Genomic DNA, 21,285 nt, shown 5'->3' on the forward strand with positions numbered 1-21,285 from the left:
CCTCCATAACTGGTTTTCCCTTGCGAACCAGTCCCACTGCCACTTTAGCAAGAGAGCATAGTTGAAAGTTTTGAGATCCAATATTCCAAGGCCTCCTATCTGTTTCGGCTGGCACACCACTTCCCAATCGACCAAGTTGTATCCCTTTTGTTGCTCATTAGCTCCATGCCACAGGAATCTCCGTCTGATCTTGTCGATTGCATTTACCACCCATTGTGGTAACCTGAGAGCGGACATCATGTATATTGGTAATGAAGAAAGAATGGAGTTTAGTAGTACGAGACGCCCTGCTATGGAGAGGAATTTTTCCGCCCAACCTGCTAGTCTCGAATTTAGCTTGTGTATTAACGGCAGAAATGCTGTTTTTGGCAAGCGCTTGTCAGAGAGTGGAATTCCTAGGTATATGAAAGGTAGACTTGTCTTCTTACACCCCAGAATTTCGACCAACTGTTCTTGTTGCTGCTGATGCACATTTGTTGTTATTATTTTTTATTTTTGCAAATTAATTGCAAGGCCCGAAACTTCTTGGAATACCAACAATCCGATTTTAACCGCTCTTGCTTGGTTTGAATCCGGCTTGAAGAAAATAAGTGCATCATCCGCATATAGTAGGCACGGTCGCATGCTTTCGTAAGGTAGCCGAATTGCTCCCGTGTTTGTCAGTTTTTGCAGGTACCTTGCCAAGAAGTCCATGGCCACTATAAACAGTAAGGGGGAAAGCGGGTCGCCCTGCCGCACTCCCCTCTTGAGTGTTATTCTCTTTCCCAGAAGGCCGTTGATCAGTACCTGAGAAGTGCCTTGTAGGATTGAAGTGCTAACCCATGCAATCCATGCTTCAGGGAATCCAATGTGTGTCATTACCTGTTTCATGAAGCTCCAACTTACCATATCAAAGGCTTTTTTTATGTCTAATTTCAGCATTGCCAAAGGCGTGCGGTTGCTCTTGGCCGAGTGCAGGATGTGTTGGGCGTAAATAAAGCTCTCGGTTATCTGTCGGTTTCTCTGAAATCCTGTTTGTACATCACTGATGATGCGGTGCAGATGCGGTTGTAATTGGTTTGCTAGTATCTTGGAGAAGATCTTTTGAACCCCATGGAGCATGCTTATGGGTCTGAAATCTCCGACTAATTGAGCATTTTCTTTTTTTGATATTAACACTATGAATGATGAGTTTAAAGGAGATAGTGTTGTATTTTGGTTCGTCACATGCTTGAATACTGACAACAGATCAGCGGAGAGCATGTTCGCAAAAAATTTGTAAAATTCACCCGAAAACCCGTCGGGTCCCGGGCTTTTATTGTTCGGCCACTGTGCCACTGCTATTTTGACTTCATTTTCAGTTATCGGGTCTGCAAGTTCCGTCAAATTAACCCGATTTGGATATAAATTAGCCCAATAGATTTGTGGTGTTGGTGGTGCCTCAGTGCCCATCAAACTTATGAAAAAATCATGAAAGACCTTTGCCTTTGTGCCATGGTTTGTGAAAGTATCATTGTCAAGCTGTATTTGTTCTATCATATTCCTCCTTTTTGCATTTGATGCCATAGCATGAAAAAATCTGGTGCCCCTATCTCCTTGCAATTCCCATTTTACCCTTGCTCGTTGTCTCCAAATTGTCTCTTCTAGGATTGCCAATTATGTATGCCTATGCTTGATGATTGTCGCTATTATTTCTCTAGGTGTGTTGGTGCTCTTAGTTCTTTAACCTTGTCCATCCAAGCGAGAAAGTGTCTACAAGTCAGAATCTGAATTTTAACGTTACCTGTTTGTGTTTTTGCCCATTCTTTTATTTCACCTTGCAAGTTGTGTAGCTTCTGTTGCAGCTGTTGTGGGGTGACTGCAACCGGCACCGATTGCCATGTTGTGCACACTATGTCTTCAAAACTTGGAAATCTCAGCCATACATTCTCAAACCGGAAAAATTTGGATCTTCTAAAGTTCGTTTCTGCTGTGATGGTAATCGGGCAATGATCCGAGCTTGTGTTTAGTATTGCCTTTTGCACCGAGTTAGGGAAAGCAGTGTTCCAATTGGATGATATGACAAATCTGTCCAATCTCGCCATGTGTGGTTGGGACCGGTCATTGTTCCAGGTGAACCGCCGACCTGACATTGGTATGTTAAGAAGTTCCAATTCTGAGATCAAATTGGCGAAAGCAAGTGTTGATCTCCACGTGTTTGTGTTATTGCTCCGTTCGTCTGGTGTTGCCGTTGCATTGAAGTCGCCTCCAATTATCCAGGGCATGGAAGAAGGTGGCTTGGATGCCCTGATCTCATCAAAGAACAAGGTAGCGGAATTTTTTTATAAACCATAAATAGAAAAACAATTTTTAGGGAACCAGCATGATTGTTTTTTTTTTTTTTGAAAAACCACAAAGAGCGAGTGGAGCATTCGGTCTCCACTTTTTTTTTTCTCCAGACCGAATGCTCCACTCGGTCTCACTCTTTTTTCAAATTTTTTCAACTTTTCCGTGCGGCAAACGGTGTGGCATATGTTTTATGTATATGTATAGAGAGTGACTTGAAATTTCAAAATCCAAAAAGTCGATCCGAACCGTTCATCTTGTTTTCCATATTAATATGTGCTTGGAGACCAAATTTTACATTTTTCTGAAATTTTTTACTATTTATTAAGTCACTTTGAAAATTGTTGATCCAACGGTGGCTTAACAAAACAGTAAAATTAGCAGCCACCGTTGGATCAACAATTTTCAAAGTGGCTTAATAAATAGTAAAAAAATTCAGAAAAATATAAAATTTGGTCTCCAAGCACATATTAATATGGAAAACAAGATGAACGGTTCGGATCGACTTTTTGGATTTTAAAATTTCAAGTCACTCTCTATACATATACATAAAAGGATTATTCGGATCTTATGTGGCCGAATCTGTGAAAAATTGAAAAAAATGATGAGACCGAGTGGAGCATTCGGTCTGGAGAAAAAAAAAAGTGGAGACCGAATGCTCCACTCCGTCTTTGTGGTTTTTCAAAAAAAAAAAACAATCATGCTGGTTCCCTAAAAATTGTTTTTCTATTTATGGTTTATAAAATTGATCCCAAGGTAGCGTGCGTAAATAGGAACGAGGATAGTGCTAATTGGAATAGTGCAAAAAAATGTATTAATTTCGTGTTGTTCTAAATAGTATATAACTATATATATTATTACATTGTATAATTTGAAATATTGTTATTTCGAATGGCGCTAATGTATTTTTCCTATGTACAAAATGTATAGTGCTATCCCAACGTATTTCGAAGAAATAAATTTATTTAAATTAGAATGGCAACACTACTATTCATGAATTATTGTGATTCTCGTTCATACAAACATATTCATATATAGCAGCGCTATGCAAAATCCTAACATGCTTTATTTGTTAACTTTAACAATACTTGCAATGATTATTCTGATAATCTCGACAATAAATTTAAAAAAAAAATCTGAAAGGTTAATGTATAATCATGTTATTGGACATATAATATAGTCTAACAATCTAATTTCATGCAATTTTTGTATGATTTAAATATTTAATGATATATAAAAAATCGTTAATTTAGATAGTTGAATTGTAAGTCATTTATTAGTGTACGATAAGACGTAGATTAAATCTCATAATTTTTCACAGACATAATATGAGAATAATATATGTCATGTTTATTATGTTCAATTTCAAATTTAAACTTTACTTTTAAAGAGTATCAAAATATAATATTGTCATGATCCATTTTTTTGTATATTAGTTGCTTCTATAAAAATCAAGAAGATCCTATTTCATACCACAAAGGCATAAAACCTATTTTTAAAGAAGAATGCAACATGAAAAGCATCGGTCGGTGTTGAAAAATACTGCACTTAGGATATCCATAAATAATATAATGACCATTTGCACTCTGTACTTTCGTCTTTAATTTAATTGACGTCACTGAGAAGGAAAAAATCGATCCAAAATACTTACCCTATCAGACCTTTAACAAATAAAGGAACTTGAAGAAGACCATGTGTGCAAACAGCAAACACAAAAGAAATTGCTTTCAGTATGAATTGAATAGCACCGAATTTGAGAAATTGCTTTCAGTATGAATAGCACCGAATTTGAGAAATTGAGATTCATAAGTTTTTTCTAAGTAAAAATTAGCGTCCAAGTCACTCAATTTTTAATATTAAAAAACTTTTTATTCAGATTTTGATTCTACAAATTTTCACACAAAGTAAACAATGTTTTTTTAGCACTAGATTAAAAGTTGATTCTTAACTATAAGTTAAAATGGACAGTGATTAGTGATAGACAAGTCATTTTTCTACAAAATTGCACATCATTTATTTTCACATAAAATATCTAAAAAATTAGGTACCAAAATGAATAAGACATACTACCAAAAATAAAATAAAATGAGCAGTGCACGTGAATTTTGTGTTCTAGTGCAAAAATAGTCAATATCTATCTCATCTGTAAATACCAGATTCTAGAAAATGTAAAATCAAAATAGTGAAAAATGATTACATAATGGAAAACGAGTTTTAAAAGAAAAACCTCAAAGTCTAGCTGTCGACGTGTTGTTGCTTGAAGTTAAGAAAAATAATTTAAATAAAATAGTTAAGTTAAAAAAATTATTAGGATGTTAATTATCATATATTTACGCATACACGACAACAAAAAAATGAAATGCTTTTTTCACAGCCATTTTTATTAACACCCCAAAAAAAAATTTAAAAATAACCCTCTCACTAGTTTCTTTTTATTTATGCCCTGACCGCCTGGGCTTGGGGCGGCCCAAAACCCAAACAAGGCGCCCCACTCACGGGCGGCCCACCATCCCAGTGAGGCGCCCCTCATACGGGCGGTTCAAAACCCAAGTGAGGCGCCCCTCACACGGGTGCTCCACTATAGATCCGTGAACTCCAAAAAAACCCACCCGTTCCCCTCTCTGTCTCTCGTTCTCTCTACTTTCCCTGTCTTCCCTCCGCACCAGAGACGAAAAAAAGGAAAAACGCCTCCTCCTTGCTCCTCCTTGCTCCGCATCTCTCCATCTCTCTCCGTCTCTCTCCCTTGCTGCCTCCGCCGGACCCGCCTCTGCAGCCCTTTCACCGCCGGTGTGGTATCACCTCCGCCCCTTCACTGCCTCTCTCTCGAGCGGGGTCACCACTGCCGCTGCCTCGCACCTTGCTTATGCCTCGCTTCTTTCTTGCTTCTCCCTCCGCTTGAATGTGAGTTTTTTTTTTTCCGATTCGATTAGAGTTTAGGGTTGAATTGCTTGAATTGTTGAATGTGATTCGATTCGATTCGATTCGATTATAGTTCAATTGCTCGAATTGGATGCTTGAATTGCTTGAATGCTCGAATTGGTTCAATTGCTCGATTTTAGGATTATGATTTATGGTAAAATTGCTTGAATTGCTTGAATGTGATATGGTTCAATTTAGAGTTTATGGTTGTGAATTGTGAATTGCTTAAAAATTTAGGGTTTATGGTTGTGAATTGTGAATTACTTAAAAATTTAGTGTTTATGATTCAATTTAGGGTTAGAATTTATGGTTCAATCGCTTGAATTGTTTAAAAATTTAGGGTTAGGATTTATGGTTTAAAAATATGCATTTTTTTTTTTGGAAATTATTTTTGTGATGTTGAGGGTACAAAGAAAAGTTTCGGTGATGTTGAGGGTTTTTTGAAGTTAGTTGACAAAAAACATGTATATATCAATACAAATTAATTTAATGTAAAACAAATTATTTTGAAGTATATCAATATTTGTTTAAAAATGACATAATTTTTTTTTGGCAAGTAAATTGGATGTATATCAATATTTTTTTAAAACATATGCATACTTTTGTTTTTTGCAAATCTTATTTGTTTGTCGATTTTCATAATAAGTTTTATTTTAAAAAGTAAATTTGACAATAATTTTTATTAATATTAATTATATAATTAATATGTTAAATTCTTAATATATTAAATACTTATTATAATAATATTATATAATTTGTATTTTTTGATTAATAATTATTGTTAATTTATAATTATACAATTAGTATATTAGGAGATGTGAGTTCATATATAATTATATAATTAATATGTTATATTCTCAATATATTAAATAATTATTATAATAATAATATAATATACTATAGTTATTGTACAATTATTGAATATATTAATATCATATAATTAGGAGTTTATTATAATTAATTAACCATTTTATGTTATATTATAATCAATTGCTTGAATTAGGGTTTGAATTTGGTTGAAAATATTTAGAATTGTTTAAAATTGTGAATAAATTTTGATTTTCTTAAGTTGTGATTGATTAATATATATTTTTTTGTAAATGTAGTATGCCCAGAGGTAGACGGTGGGGAGTACGAGCTAAGCCTGCAGCGGGTCCGGCTGGAACGAGTCCAGATTCTGTGGATCCGACTGGAGCGGGCACATCCTCGGTGGATTCGACTGGAGAGGGCCCGTCGTCATATGAGGATACGACTGGTAGGGGATTTGAGGATCCGATTGGAGCGAGTTCGTCGTCTCAGACCGGTTTTACAGATGGTGTGCATGATCCTAACACATTTAGTCCTCTTCTATGGACCCATCATGTTAAGCACCGCGTCTTATTGGCATCTGTTGAGGTACGTGATTTTTATACTTAATGTAAATAGTACTAAAAAATGACACGATTTAATTCTGATAAATTGATAATAAATACAGGACGATGTCATGCTTACGATGAGGCACCGCAGGTCTGAGATTCCGTTCATTCCCCATGAAGAAATGCAGCGATGCCTCTTGAACCTTGGGTCGTATCAACTTGCAGTCATGCCGTAGAGCAAGATCGATCAGTCTCTAATACATGGTCTAGCGGAGAGATAGCGACCTGAGACCCATACATTTCATCTCCCGGTCGGGGAGATGACAGTTACCCTTGGTGATGTGAGCGCCTTATGGGGTTTACGTATCGATAGCGACCCCATAGGTGGCATCTCAGACCATCCAGAGCTGCAGAGGATGATACCGGAGTTGTTAGGTTGTGATCCGAAGAATCTATAGAAGAATATAAGAAGAAGAAGGGGAGGAGGAGAAGTTCAGGTATTCTGGGTACTGTATTTCTCTAAAGGCACTCCGGTCTCACTTCTTCGAGAATCAGATATTCCCTGAGACTACTGACATTGAGGCGGTCAGGAGGTACTATTACACTATTTAAAATAACTTAGTAGTTCATCAACAATCTCAATTATTTGTATTGATTATTTTATATTGCAGGTATACTAGGGCGTATGTGCTGGATTTGTGTGGTCCTATCATGTTTGAGAATTCCAGCGGTGACGCGGTTCCGATTATGTATCTCTCTCTGTTGAGGAACATGGAGAAAGAATTGATATGGAACTGGGGTGGAGCTGTCCTCGCCCACTTATACAGAGGCCTTTGTCATGCTTGTCTGGTAAGTCTGTATTAATATACGTTGTTATTGAAGGTTGGACAAGAAGCACCGAATTCTTATTTTAAGTTAAATTTTCAGGTGAAGAATAAACAGATTTTTGGACCGCTTCTTTTGCTCCAGCATTGGTCGTGGGCTCATATGCCCGTAAATTGGCCAGTTATACCATTTCCACATCCCCGGTGGGGAGATCCTGACCCAGACAGATGCCCCGCGTACGGTGCCATATGGGGGCAGTGATCACGATCATGAAGAGAAGGGCAAGGGGATTTCGTATGTCCGGGGTTAGCTTCAGATGATCCGAGATAAGAATATCGATTGGCTTCCGTATCGTGCATGGTATCAGCGTAGATGGCTGAGTCGGCTGACATTAGATCGAGAGCAGACACGACTATGGTATTATCGGGAACCGGTCATTTGTTTCTGGATAGTGGAGTATCACTACCCCGATCGGGTATCTCGACAGTTTGGCTTGGATGCTTTCATCCCGGAGTACCCGCTGATGGGTAAGGATGATACTCAAAGGTTCCATCGTTTTTCTCTTTTCTAATTAATTGTACTTGCAGTACGGCGCACACTAAGACCAAAGTCAAATGGAGCCAGCATTTCAGCTTAAGTCTCGACAGACTGGCCATTTTTTTAATACTCCAATTTTTTTTTAAATAATCTCGCATCCTATTTTTTTTCAAAAATACTCTGACCGTCAGGCCCACGGGCAGCCTAGAAAAATAGCGAACCGCCTGGTCCTCGGGCAGTCTCCTAGAGACCAAACTGCCTCCCCTCACGAGTGGTCCCCTAGAGACCAAACCCCCCCTCGAGGAGGTCCGCTAGGGATCTTAAACCCTACCCATGACTCTGTTCCTCTCTGTCTCGCTCTCTCTGTTCCTCTCTGTCTCGCTTTCCTTTCCCTCCGCACCAGAAGAACGAAAAGGAAAAAAAAAACTCGGCGCCTCCCCACCCGCCCCTGTCACCGGTGCTCCACCTGCCTTCGCCACAGCTCTGCCATCTCTCCACTCCCTCGCTCTCTCTCTACCTTGCTGGTGCTCCACCCTCACTTTCACCACCCGCGGCTCTGCGCCTCCCCCGCCCTCTACCTCGCTGCCACTCCTCTCTCTTGGGTAATTTTTTGATTCGAATCAATTGAATGTTATTAAGTTGTGTAATTGTTGAATTCGATTCGATTCGATTGAATGTGATTGAATCCGATTAAATGTGATTGTGATTGAATGCGATTAAATGTGTTTGTGATTGCGATTGCGATTATGATTGTGATGAAATTAATAATTGTAATTAAAAAAATGTTAGGGGTTTTGAACAAAAAAAAAGTTAGGATTTGTGATTGTTTTAGGATTAATGTTAGGATTGTGATTGTTTTAGGGCTTTTGAACAAAAAAATATTAGGATTAATGATTGGTTTAGGTTAAGAGTTTTTGAACCAAAAAAAATATTATTTGGTAATTGGTTATAATTAAAATTCGATTAAAATTCATGTGTTAGGGTTATTGGTTATGATATATATTTTCTAAGTGTGGTGGGATGAATGGGTGAGATTATCTTTTTTTTTTCATGTGTATTGAAATTGTTCATTTAGTAATTGTAATATTAAGTGTTAGTTGTATCATGTATTTTTGTTGTGACAATAAAAATATGTGTGTTATATTAGTTATTTCGATGTGTCAAATTCAACATATGATATGTTATATGAGGAGGGATCAAGTTACAACATTTTTTGAGTTACAACAAGTTACAACAAACATTATTTACATTTTCAAAGTCCAAATCGTCGATCCAAACCGTTAGATGTGATCTCTACAATAAAATGTGCTTGGAGACCAAATTTTACATTTTTTGGAATTTTTTTACTATTTATTAAGGTGGGTACAAAAACTAGTCAAATTCATACCATTGAATTTTGTACCCACCTTAATAAATAGTAAAAAAATTCCAAAAAATGTAAAATTTGGTCTCCAAGCACATTTTATTGTAGAGATCACATCTAACGGTTTGGATCGACGATTTGGACTTTGAAAATGTAAATAATGTTTGTTGTAACTTGTTGTAACTCAAAAAATGTTGTAACTTTATCCCTCCTCATGTTATATTAGTTGTTATACAATTAATATATTAGTTATATTAGTTAATATGTTATATTAATTATATTTGTTATATAATCAATATGTTATATTAGTCAACACATATCATGTTATATAATTAATATGTTATATTAGTTATATTAGTTGTTATATAATTAATGTTATATTATTAATATATTAAATAATTATTGTAATAATTTTATATAATATTATAGTTATTATTAATATATTAATATTATATAATTAGTATCTTATTATTATTAATTATTACTAATATATAATTATATAATTAATATGTTATATTCTTAATATATTAAATAATTAGTTACAACGTAATCATATCAAATCAAAATATTACATATCATATTATAACTAAGCAAGTTTATCTACCACTACGTCTCAATAAACTTAACAAACGACTAGTTCTTCTGGTACCAGCTGCAGGTGCGGCATTACTTGTAGAGGCTTGGCTACTAGATGATTGGCTCGCAGGAGGGGGGGGGGGTTGTGTTCTACCAGTTGCTTCAACAATAACTCTAGTATTTTTTCTTTCGTTGTGTTCGTTTATGGCATCTGAACATAACAACACAATTCAGTTATTAATATAATAAAATCATAAATTAAGAACCCGATCTGATTAGGTTTTAGGAACTGATCTTGATAATTAGTTGTGTTCGTTTATGGCATATTGATAATTAGTTGCAACACAACTCTAGCATTTTATCTTTCTAAGAACTGATCTTGATAGTATCAGAATCAGTTTTTATAAACAATTGATTCTGATAGTTCACAAATTAGGATCGGTTGACTACAAAACCCGATCTGATTAGTTTTTAGGATTGGTTTTGTTCAGAAAACCGATCCAGATAGATATTAGTATCGGTTGTTTCATATAGCCAATCATGATTTCTGTTTTTCCACTAGTGCACCTTTTATGATCTATTATGCTTGCCTTCTCAACCTAGTTTGATTTTTTGGCATCCTATATCTTATGTTGCTTCTCCTGAACATAAAAAGAGAAAAAAAATAATTAAACAAAAGACTCATCAAGCTAAATACCTGAGCAAAGACATGAAACCAAAAGCTTTACTAATACAATATCAATCACAAACGGACCTTCAATTTTCTTTGTTTTTGCTCAAAGCAGGAGTTCTTTACTTTCTCTTCAAATCCTTAATTCAATTCAATATAATGTACAATAAGAAAATAATTACAGTCTTATGCCAAAAACTTTACTAATACAAAATCAAGAACAAACAAACCTCCAATGTTCTTATTTCCTTTTGATTGCTTCTGCTCAAAGCAGGCATTTTCCTCTTTTTCTTTAAACCCTTAATAGATGGTGATTAAATCCAATAGCAGTTTAAATTAATTTTTTTAATAACATTGCAGTAGATAGTTCTCGAGCTTGTTCTAACAGACCCGATAGTTTTAGAACTTGTTCGATCACTCGCCAACCATCCCCTACTGCCGATTCTCTCCATTGGACGGTTCAGATCTTGTTATTTCGAACTGTTGGATTTATTGAATGGTACGCCCGTTATGGGAAACCCGAATCCAAAACTGTGACCCGTTATGAAGAGGTGCTGACCCTTTATGAAGAGGTGCAGACCCTTTATGAATATGTGCATTGGTTTTATATAAACCATCCATATCTCGCTCTCTAAATTAGTCAGAAAAAAACGTATGAATAGTGACTGCCAAAAATAGAGAGAAAAGAAAGAGAGCACCAAGAAGCACTCTGTTAATACTTGAAGGTCTTAGGTCGTGGAAAACGCAGGGCTTCCGGCTTCGGCTTGTGATTCCTTGCAGAACCAGTGATACTGCTACGCTTGCAAGATCCGCTTCCGCACGAAGATTAACGAAGTAATTTGTAAGTTCTATCCGTTAATTAACACGAACTTTCTCGAATAAAAAATAAGCCCTTAAAAGCCTCTCGGTAACCATCTCTCATTCTCAAATTTGATTGAAAAGAAAGCTTCAAAAAGTGCTCTAAAAAACCTCTCTCGATTGTTAGTTTGTTACTATTATAGAAATTTCATCGATATTTGTTCTGATTTCTTAGTTTTGATCGATAATGGCGGGAAAGGGTGAAGGTCTAGCCATCGGGATTGATCTCGGTACCATTTATTCGTGCGTTGGTGTGTGGCAACATGATCGGGTGGAAATCATCGCAAATGATTAAGGGAATTGTATGACTCCGTCATACGTGGCATTTACAGACACAGAGAGGCTGATCGAAGATGCAGCCAAGAATCAGGTCGCCATGAACCCTAACAACACAGTTTTCGGTAAGTTCAATTTTCAAATCACGTTTTTCTTCTACATTCCGTCTCTCTTCATAATTTGTGCTTGTATGCTATTATTAAGTGATATACATATGTAGATGTGTTATATGCTGATATGTACTATATGCATATAACCAGGGGCGGACGCATGATTTCAGTCGGGGGGGGGGGGGAGGGGGGTGCGCAAAAATCGGGTTCAAAAAATTTATCGGATTGAAACCCATTAACTAATCGGGTATTATATAAATAACAATCAACATCATAAAATATCATTTAAAAAGAAAAAAACAGTATAATTGTTTGATTAACTTTATATGGTGTTAGAGAAACCAAAACAGTCACATATATCTTTATAAAAGCTTTTTGAGCTATCAGAAAAACGAATCCTTCAGATTCTGAGAAAAGAATTTAATTTTTAGTTTGGGTCGAAAATACGGAGGACAAGTAACGCCGTACCAAAGTACCTATTTCTTCATTTCATTTTGCAGTTTCGGAAGGATTTCGTCTCTTTGCGCAGCCAGCTAAATGTTTTGGACCTTAGCCCGTTCATTTTTATAAAACAAAGCAGCGCTGAACGGTTGAAGCGAATTGGATCCGTCATTTTTCTTAAAACTGAAGCCTGTTATTCTTTTTAAACTGGACTAAAGCTTCAGATTTGGGTTAACTGGGCTTCAGATTTGTGTGTGTGGCAGCTGCTCCTCTCTGGACTTAACTGGGTCCGCCCTGCATATAACACCAAGTAACATTTCTGTAATAATCCGTGTAGGTCTCAATAATTGCACACGGGTAAATATCCGTGTGTAAATATTCAGGGATTTCTACACCCTCGCATTCTACGTGGCAGAAAATCCGTGTAGCTCGCCTGTTTATATCCGTGTACAATCACTTATTATGTAGTAGTGAACATGTTACACGTTTTGATGTAGTAGTGAACATGTTACACGTTTTGACCTTCTTAACTGTCGATGTTGGAACTTTTTTGTATGGTTCTTGGTGCTATTTGCAAACACGGTAAATAATAAATATTGATAATTAGTTGCAACTATTCATGATTTTACTAATGATTCGGCCATTTTTTAATTTAAGCCTCCATTGAGGTATTAAAAATAGACTTGGTTGAGCAACTAAACAAAAGAAAAAAAAAAAAAACAAATAATTGAGATTTGAATAGAGCTACATGGAAGAACAATATTTATCAGTACAATTACTTGGTGAGCAGACACTGACTGGAAATTACTTCTCAATATCTCCCCAAAATAGATAAAGATGCAATAAGAACTATTATCACATTTCAAATTGTTTTATTCATGGTACAACAGAAAGTAGAAATTATATATGCAAATTTATACTTAAAATTAACTACTAAAATAGATTTTCTATTTTCCAAAGAACAGAAAATAGAAAATTTACAATTTTTTATTTATATTTAAAATTCATACAGAATAAGGTCTTGCCTCCAGAATCAGATCCAATTTTCTACGTACTGTAATTCCATTAATTTCCGACATATCTAACGGCTTCCCTTTCATCCCATTAGGCAGATCCCAGTCAAAGTGGTACAATAAGCTGGCAAGAGCGAAACTGACGGTTGCCATACCGAAGCTGATTCCCGGGCAACCTCTTCTACCTGTACCAAATGGAATCAATCCAAAATGCTGGCCATTGTAATCAACATTACTTCCTAAGAATCTCTCTGGCATGAACTCATCTGCTCTCTCCCAGGTGTTTGGGTCCTGCCCGATTGCCCATGCATTGATGATGAATCGGGTCTTTGCAGGAATATGATAACCTAATAAGTTAATATCTTTAGTCGACTCCCTTTGGCCGAGTAAGGGAGCTGGAGGGTGCAATCTGAAGGACTCTTTGATAACAGCATTTAGGTATGTCATTTTTTCTATTGTTTCTTCAGTCAACCTTCCATTCGCGCCGATCACGCTTCTTATTTCATCTTGTACATTTTTCATTTCCTTTGGGTTGTTCATTAGTTCAATCATTGTCCAATTGCTGTAGACCCTGTATCTGTGCCAGCTAAAAAGATATCCTGCCAAAATTGAACCATCTCAAAATTTTAGTTGAGAATAGATTATCATGTTTCTTTTTCTTACCGTCATGACTAAAAATGGTACAATATATTTAAGGTATTACTTTAAGAGTTCAAATAAAAAAAATTCTTAAAGAATGACGATTGATACTAAAAGAATCAAGATATATCGTCTTACAATCGACAAATTCTTAATTGTGCCCATGGGGAAAATCCATGACCAACCCAGGACTAATCTATCTCATTACTTCAATTAATAGGGTATTTTGTATATGGTGCCCATGGGTTATATATATTAATTAAAATTAAGGTGTGCAAATTAAGCAAGTTAGCATCAGTAAACAAGACGAGCCTGATACTGTGAATTAATCTAACAAATGAATTATATCTCATTACTTCACTCTATTTTGATAGCAATAAGTGGTATAATATTCCTGTAAAAGAGAGAACATATACCAGAATGATAGCTTTGATATTATTCCTGCTCAGGGAGATTCCAATCTCTTCATCATTCTCTTGAACATTCAGCAAAACATCAACCAAATTGCTTCCTTCCATCCGATCGCCATCCTTGCCATCTCTGAAATCATCTCCTTTTGCTTTCATATTTTCGTCTATTGTGTTTTCAAGAAAACTGTCTAGCCCTTCAGCAGTCTTTCTCATCCGCTTCTTCGATCTTAGTAACCAATCTAACCAAGCCAAACGTGGCACATTCTCTCCTACTAGAGTCGTCCCGAGATGCGCAACAAGTTGCTTAATTAGAAGGCCGTGGATTTTATCCCACCCATCGTCTGAAAACTTATGTCCGAGTGTTGCTCTGTATAAAGTTTGAGTTAATTTAAAATTTGATTCATTATAAAGGTATTAAAACTCGGCTGTTAAAAATTTATATTGTTTAATCAAAGATTATATGTTTTTTGCAGGGTTCTAAATAGCCAGTTATAGGTGCAATTTTTTCAGATCAGAAAACTATAGCGCTATCAACTGTTTTTCTTTCATCATAATTCTAAATAGGTATACACTACTAGAATCGTAACTTATAGCAAGGGGAGCACCTGTTTGTTGCAAGGTAGAGACAGTCCTTGCAACAGAAATGACGTTTGACCAGGACTCGAACTTGTTGCAAGGGTAGTCCCATGCAACATCTATCGCATGCAAATGTATGATATGCAACCATGCAACTGTTTTATACCTCTCCTTGCAACTACATTTTGAATGTAAGATATTATAATTTATTGGAGGTCCATGCAACAGCTCAAAATCATTGCCTTGCAACTAAACCACATGGAAGATACTGTATGGGAGGGAATTAAATTGGAGAGGATGCGCAAAGAGACAGAGAGGAGAAGCTGCGAACTTTCCAGAGAAGGAACACGGGAAAATAAAAGATGAAAAAGCCGGAGTTGACAAGTGGGACCCAGTTGCCATAGAGACATATTTAATATATAATATTGATGATCATTAAATGGAGGTATCCATTGTAATCATGACAGCACATTTTTTTATCGGACGGCTCAGATTTATATATGTGAAAATTAATTAATGTATGCATTGCAAATAATATGAAAAAACTTAAAAAAAAAATCAATTTTTTTACAATTATAACTTGTATTTTAGAAAAATAATTTAGTAAAGTATTCACAGTTAAATTTGTAAATTATATATTTTTTTCATTTATATATTGAAGATAATTAAATGAATGACAACAAAATGAAAATTTATTGTAAAATAAGTTAAGTTGAGTGGCCTTTTATAAGGTCAAATTGTTAAAGTCAGAATAAAATTAAAAGTTAACAAAATAAATTTTATGATTTGCATTTGTATTTCGATAAAACATATACAACAAATAATATAAAAACAATTAAAAAAAATTCAATTTTTTAACGGTTTATATGACCAATAAATCATAGTTATAATTATATGAATTTCAACATGTGTCGATAGAAGTGAAAATATTTAGTCAATTAATATTAAAATTCTACTTTAATTTAAAAAATATTTTGCTATAGAAATTATATTAATGAAATTTATGCAATGATTAGTGTTATAATTAACATGTTTATTGTTTAATTAAATGATTTTGACACATTTAAATTATATAGCATTACATGCATGTTGCATATATGGCTCACATCTTCTATTCACAAACATAAGACATAAACTCTTGTTTCGTGAGTTAATGAAGATGCATAGAAATATGTGATCCGTTGGTCAATCGGAATCGTTTACATTAAGGAGCACTGCATTTATTGTTTTGCACCCAAGTTTGATGAAATTTTGTTTTTATTTACCCATCCATCCAGTTAATCAAAAAAGGAAGCATTGTATGGCCATAAACACTTCGTGTTGGATCGAAACTCATACATAATAAAACGTTCAATCTTTTATGTTGGTTATGGTCAATGCTCTCCCTTGATCATTTTAAAACAGATTTGGAATGATTTCACCGTAGATCGACCGTTGATTTCCTGCATGAAAATGAACGGTCCAGAAATATTTTTTAAATTTGAAGGTGCATATAATGATGAAAGTCTATAAAAAATGTCATGTATAAGTATTATTTGATCATATAAGTTGTAAAAAAAATATAAAAAAAATTTTGAATTTTTTTTTATATGTACTGCTGTACATACATTAGATGATTAGTATATATCAAAATTCTTTGCCGTCTGATATGTGAAGAATGGTCTTGATTTATTCATCTTGAATAACTGTGAGTAAAGAGGATCAATACTCTAAGGTTATATAATATTGCTGTTTATATCCGGCGGTAGATAATGCATAGGATCCTTTGATTGGTGCGTAAAGATGATCCCATCATCCGATCTAAACACAAATATTATGTTACCTCAGGGTAGATGAATTTCATATTTACATCTAACTTTTCATTTCTCCCTTCTCGCTGTACGTAGCCGCCAAACTTTTCATTTTAGATCTAGGTTTTTCATTTCTCCCTTCTCGCGAAATCCTACTCGACCACCGACGACCATCGACGCTCGACCACCTCCTCGACTAGTACCGATCACCGACGCTCAACCATCGATGCTCGACCACCTCCTCGACCAGTACCGATCACCGATGCTCGACCCCCTCCTCGACCAGTACCGATCCGCAAAATCCTCGACCAGTACCGATCCACGAAAAAATCGGCGACCATCGACACTCGACCAGCACCGATCACGTCCTCTCTTCTCCTCTCCGATCGACCACCTCCTCTCCGTTCTCTTCTGCCTACTGGTGCGTGGTTCCTCTGCTCCTCTCTCACTGATTGAACTCTCCTTCCTCAGCTGTGCCTGTGCGCCCCTCAAAGCCTGACCTCTTCTCCGCTCAAACCTGGTAAGATCTCTCTCTCTAAGTGTGTAATTTTTGTAGATTCTGATTGATTGGGTATCTGATAAAACTGGTACTAACTACTAACCCCTTTATTGTAGATTCTCTGGTGTTTGCTGTTTAAATGAGAACATTTACTTTGGTCTTCTCATGTAGCTGCAAAATAGCAAACTTGGAGTAACAAAGGTTTAAAAAGGATGATGCATTCTCACCATACCAATCATAATTAGATGAAATGGTCAAGTAAATCTAGTAACACCATACCAATCTCAAATTTATTTTCAATTTGGTTGTTGCTGTTGACAGACTCATAATTAGATGGATTATTGAATTACCTTAAAATGACCTCATTTTGTTTTTGACATCCATTTGTACCTTAGATGAAAGGGTTTAGTAAATCAAGTAGTAGTGGTTCATGATCCATTTTCCTTAGATGAAAGGGTTAAGTAAATCAAGTAGTAACACCATACCAATCTCAAATTTATTTTCAATTTGGTTGTTGCGGTTGAGAGACTTGTATTTTTTTGTAGTTTGTTGTATATGAATATCAAGTAGTAAGTGAAATCCGATATATATTACCTTTAAGAGCATCAAGTTAAATGTTCATAGTTTTCTTTTTTATATTTTATAATATTTCTTTTAGATTGGGCAACAGCAGCCATGGCTAAGGAAGCATTAGAAGGACACTTCATCTAAGCTTCATCTGACCTACTCTGGTCATACTGATCTTACTGTTAAGGTATCACATAGCAAACAAAAATATATATTAATTTTTTATGTTTTTAGAAGGATCAGATCTGATGTCATTTCTTAAAACAATATTTTTCATTTTGATTGGTTTTAGGAGTTGTGTTCATTTCTTAAAAAAAATTGTGTTTAAATTTTTCAAGAATGAGCTTCTGGTTCGTCTATTTAAATTTGCATGCACAATCTGTGTTTGCTACTGGATCGGGCACTTATGAATAGTGTGTTTCAATGTTTTCCTTTATATTTTCATGTACAATTTTATTATGCTTTATCTTAATTCACTTCACCCTTTGTCCCTTGTAGCATGTATGTGGATGCCTCTAAATCAAATTCTGAATTTGAAGATGTAAGTTGAAATCCCCCTGTAATTTTCTCTCATCTGTTTAAATTTTTTGTAAATGCAACTAGTTTAGTTCATGAAATTGTGAAATGAATTTTATTTAATGGACAGATAAAATTGAAATTCTGTTTTTTTATTTTTTTTATATTACTGGGGAATAGGAGAAGCTGCTACAAGTGAATATGAAGATAAATATGTTGCAGGTGGCTGTGAAGGCGCATCAGGAAAAGGTAAAATAGAAATCTTAGCCTTAGTCTTAATTTAGTGTGTGTGAAATTTGTTGAGACCACTTTAGTCTTATTTGAGGATTACTTGTCCTAATTAGAGATAAACTTTCCTATATTGTATTTTTCCATTTATAAATTAGGTGGGTAGTTGTTACTATTGAGGTTAGTAAATTTAATAGAAGTTTTCAGATGTAATGGTTGTTAAAATTCATATTTGTTATGTTCAAAGTTTCAGATGAAAACTGAAGTGAAGTACAAGAGCAATAAAGTGCTTTTGTTGCTGTGAATTTGACTGTGGAAATTAACTCAACATCAATGCATGAAAATATGAAAATATAGAAGTTACAAGTACTTGCAGTATAATACTGTTGTTTTACTTCTTTTTAAATTTTGGTTCAATGTAAGATGACTATACTATGTTGGTCAATGATTATTAGTTGTTTTATATTTATGTTTCTATGTGTTTTATGTGAATGTTGATGAATGGGAAACTGGGAATTGTAAAAAATTACTGGGCTGGTACCAGATTGGTACAGAGAGGGAGGATTGTAGAATTGGAGCATGCTAATTTCCAGCTATTTCCTGTTATTATATACGTTGGTATGTCCATACAAATAATATGAACTGCATTCAAAACATGTCAATAATCACCCATGCAACAAGCTAATAATCTTCCCATGCTCATAGTCAGGTGAGACCCATATTCTCTTGCCTTGCATATAGTCAGGTGGGACCCACGGGTATTAGCCTTGCATATAGTCCAGTAGGACCCACGATTGTTAACCTTGCATATAGTCAGGTGGGACCCATGCTGCCTCCCCTTGCAAATACTAAAAACGGGGTCAACTCTGAAAGTAGTTGCATGCGCCCTTGTTGCAAGGGTATAGGCTTGCAACAAGTCTATTGCAAGGGAGTCCTTGCAACTACTTAGCAGTTGTGAGGGAAGTTGTTACAAGGGCATAGTTGCAAGGGTAAACGCATGCAACAAGTGTTTTCGGGCTTGTTGCAAGGATATCGTCTTGCAACAAGCTATTTTTCAAAGCATGCAATAAGTTAGGATTCTAGTAGTGATAGCTGCCCAATAATTTTTTCGGATTTTAAAAGCAATTAATGACGCAATAATTGCTATTTAGAACCTTGATCTTTTGAAGCGATCCAAATTTTCTGCACATGCTATTTAATATAACATATCTACATTTGTTTTTTATTTGAAGAATATTTTTTTTTAAAATATTAAATATATGTACTGTAGAAAATGAATTTACGCTAGAATTATCTTTTTGGATTATTGAGAAAGTGCAGTCTACCTTGAAATTATGTCATAGGTAAGTTTAACGAGCATTTGACTCAAGTTAACAACAGAGCCACATCCGCTGCCATTAGAAGAAATCAATCGAATTTTGTCAATCAGCAACGACACTTCCTGTTGGCGTATAAACCCAAACGATTTAACTCTTTTGTTGCTGAGAGGATGCAACACACATATACGACGTGCCTGGCGCCAATATTCCCCGTAAGGCGAAAATACAACATCACTAGGGCCATACATCAGAATATCCGACCCAGCCAAGTGTGGCCGGCTCGAAAGTGCCATGTCATGGAAACGAATAGACTTTTCAACGGCATCAGCAGAGGAGAGAACAACAGTGGGCACGCTGCCGAGATGAAGATACATAATGGGGCCATAACGAGAGGAGAGATTGTGCAAGGAGCGGTGCGGGAAGTTGCCAATGCGGTGTAGTTGCCCGAGCAGAGGTAACTGTGGTGGGGATGGGGGGAGGCTGTGATTCGGGTTTGAAGGTCTTGTTTGAGTGTAGATGAGGAGAAGTATGGGGATGGCTAGAACGAGAAGGTAAGGAGTGATTGACAGAGAAGAAAGGTCATGGAGATCCTGGGACAATGCAGAAAACAGGGTAGTCATAGCTTCTTAGGTATTTTGGATTCTGAGATTTTGGTACGAATTTATAGTGCAAGTGTCCCTCCACTCTCATTCTTCATTATCCTCTCAATTTTATTTGTTCAATCTCGTTCACATTTTTTATTCAATCTCGTTCACATTTTTTATGATCTATAAAGAATTTTGCGAAATTAAAACCACGAACATCTTTTATGCAATTTTATCTTTCAAATAAAATCTATGATGACATACTCTCGAGGTCGTCGTCACACAAGCATTTATATCTCGTCATTTAAATATTTATAACTAGTATTTTTCACATATGACACTGCTGATATTTAAAAGTATTAATATCAAGTATTACAAGTATTTATACCTATGCACTGAAGTATTTATACCTATGTGGTCAACTATTTTTGTTAGAAAAAAGGTTGACGCAGGGATGATTGGAGAAGGTTGATGCAGAGATGCAGGGTCAACGATTGGAGATAAATACTTACAAGCTATGTTGCATGAATACGGGTACGGCGATACAACAATTTTAAAAAATTTAGGATATAATACGTTTATTATATATATTATTTTTATTAATTTATATATTGTATTTAGATAATTATAACTTAAATTAAATTTGTTCAGAAAATAAAGACTTCATATAAGTATATTAAATAATATACTTATTAGAACATAACACATGTGATAGTTTGGTGTATTGGTTAAAGATTTTGAATCTCATTTGAGAGGTCCAAGGTTCGAATCCCACTGCCAGCACAAAGAAAGGGTTATTTTATTTGGTTCACAGGCGCAGTCCACATGAACGGGCGTGTGTCCACGGGCACGGGCGCGGCTCGTGGTACACAGGCGCGTATCCAGCCATGTCCCGGGCCGTATCGGCATC

General features: G+C 35.6%; 1 pseudogene across 1 annotated transcript; it reads right to left on the reverse strand.

Moving 5' to 3' along the window:
* Positions 1-13,072: 13,072 nt before the first annotated feature.
* LOC144543609 (cytochrome P450 71A1-like) lies at positions 13,073-20,451 on the reverse strand (annotated as a pseudogene). Its single transcript, XR_013508020.1, has 3 exons — positions 19,798-20,451; positions 14,303-14,663; positions 13,073-13,846 (listed from the first exon to the last, which is right to left on the reverse strand). The product of XR_013508020.1 is annotated as a cytochrome P450 71A1-like (transcript).
* Positions 20,452-21,285: the final 834 nt, after the last annotated feature.

The sequence above is a fragment of the Carex rostrata genome, chromosome 25 (assembly GCF_964058835.1).
Source record: "Carex rostrata chromosome 25, lpCarRost1.2, whole genome shotgun sequence".
In the NCBI taxonomy this organism is placed as follows: Eukaryota; Viridiplantae; Streptophyta; class Magnoliopsida; order Poales; family Cyperaceae; genus Carex; species Carex rostrata.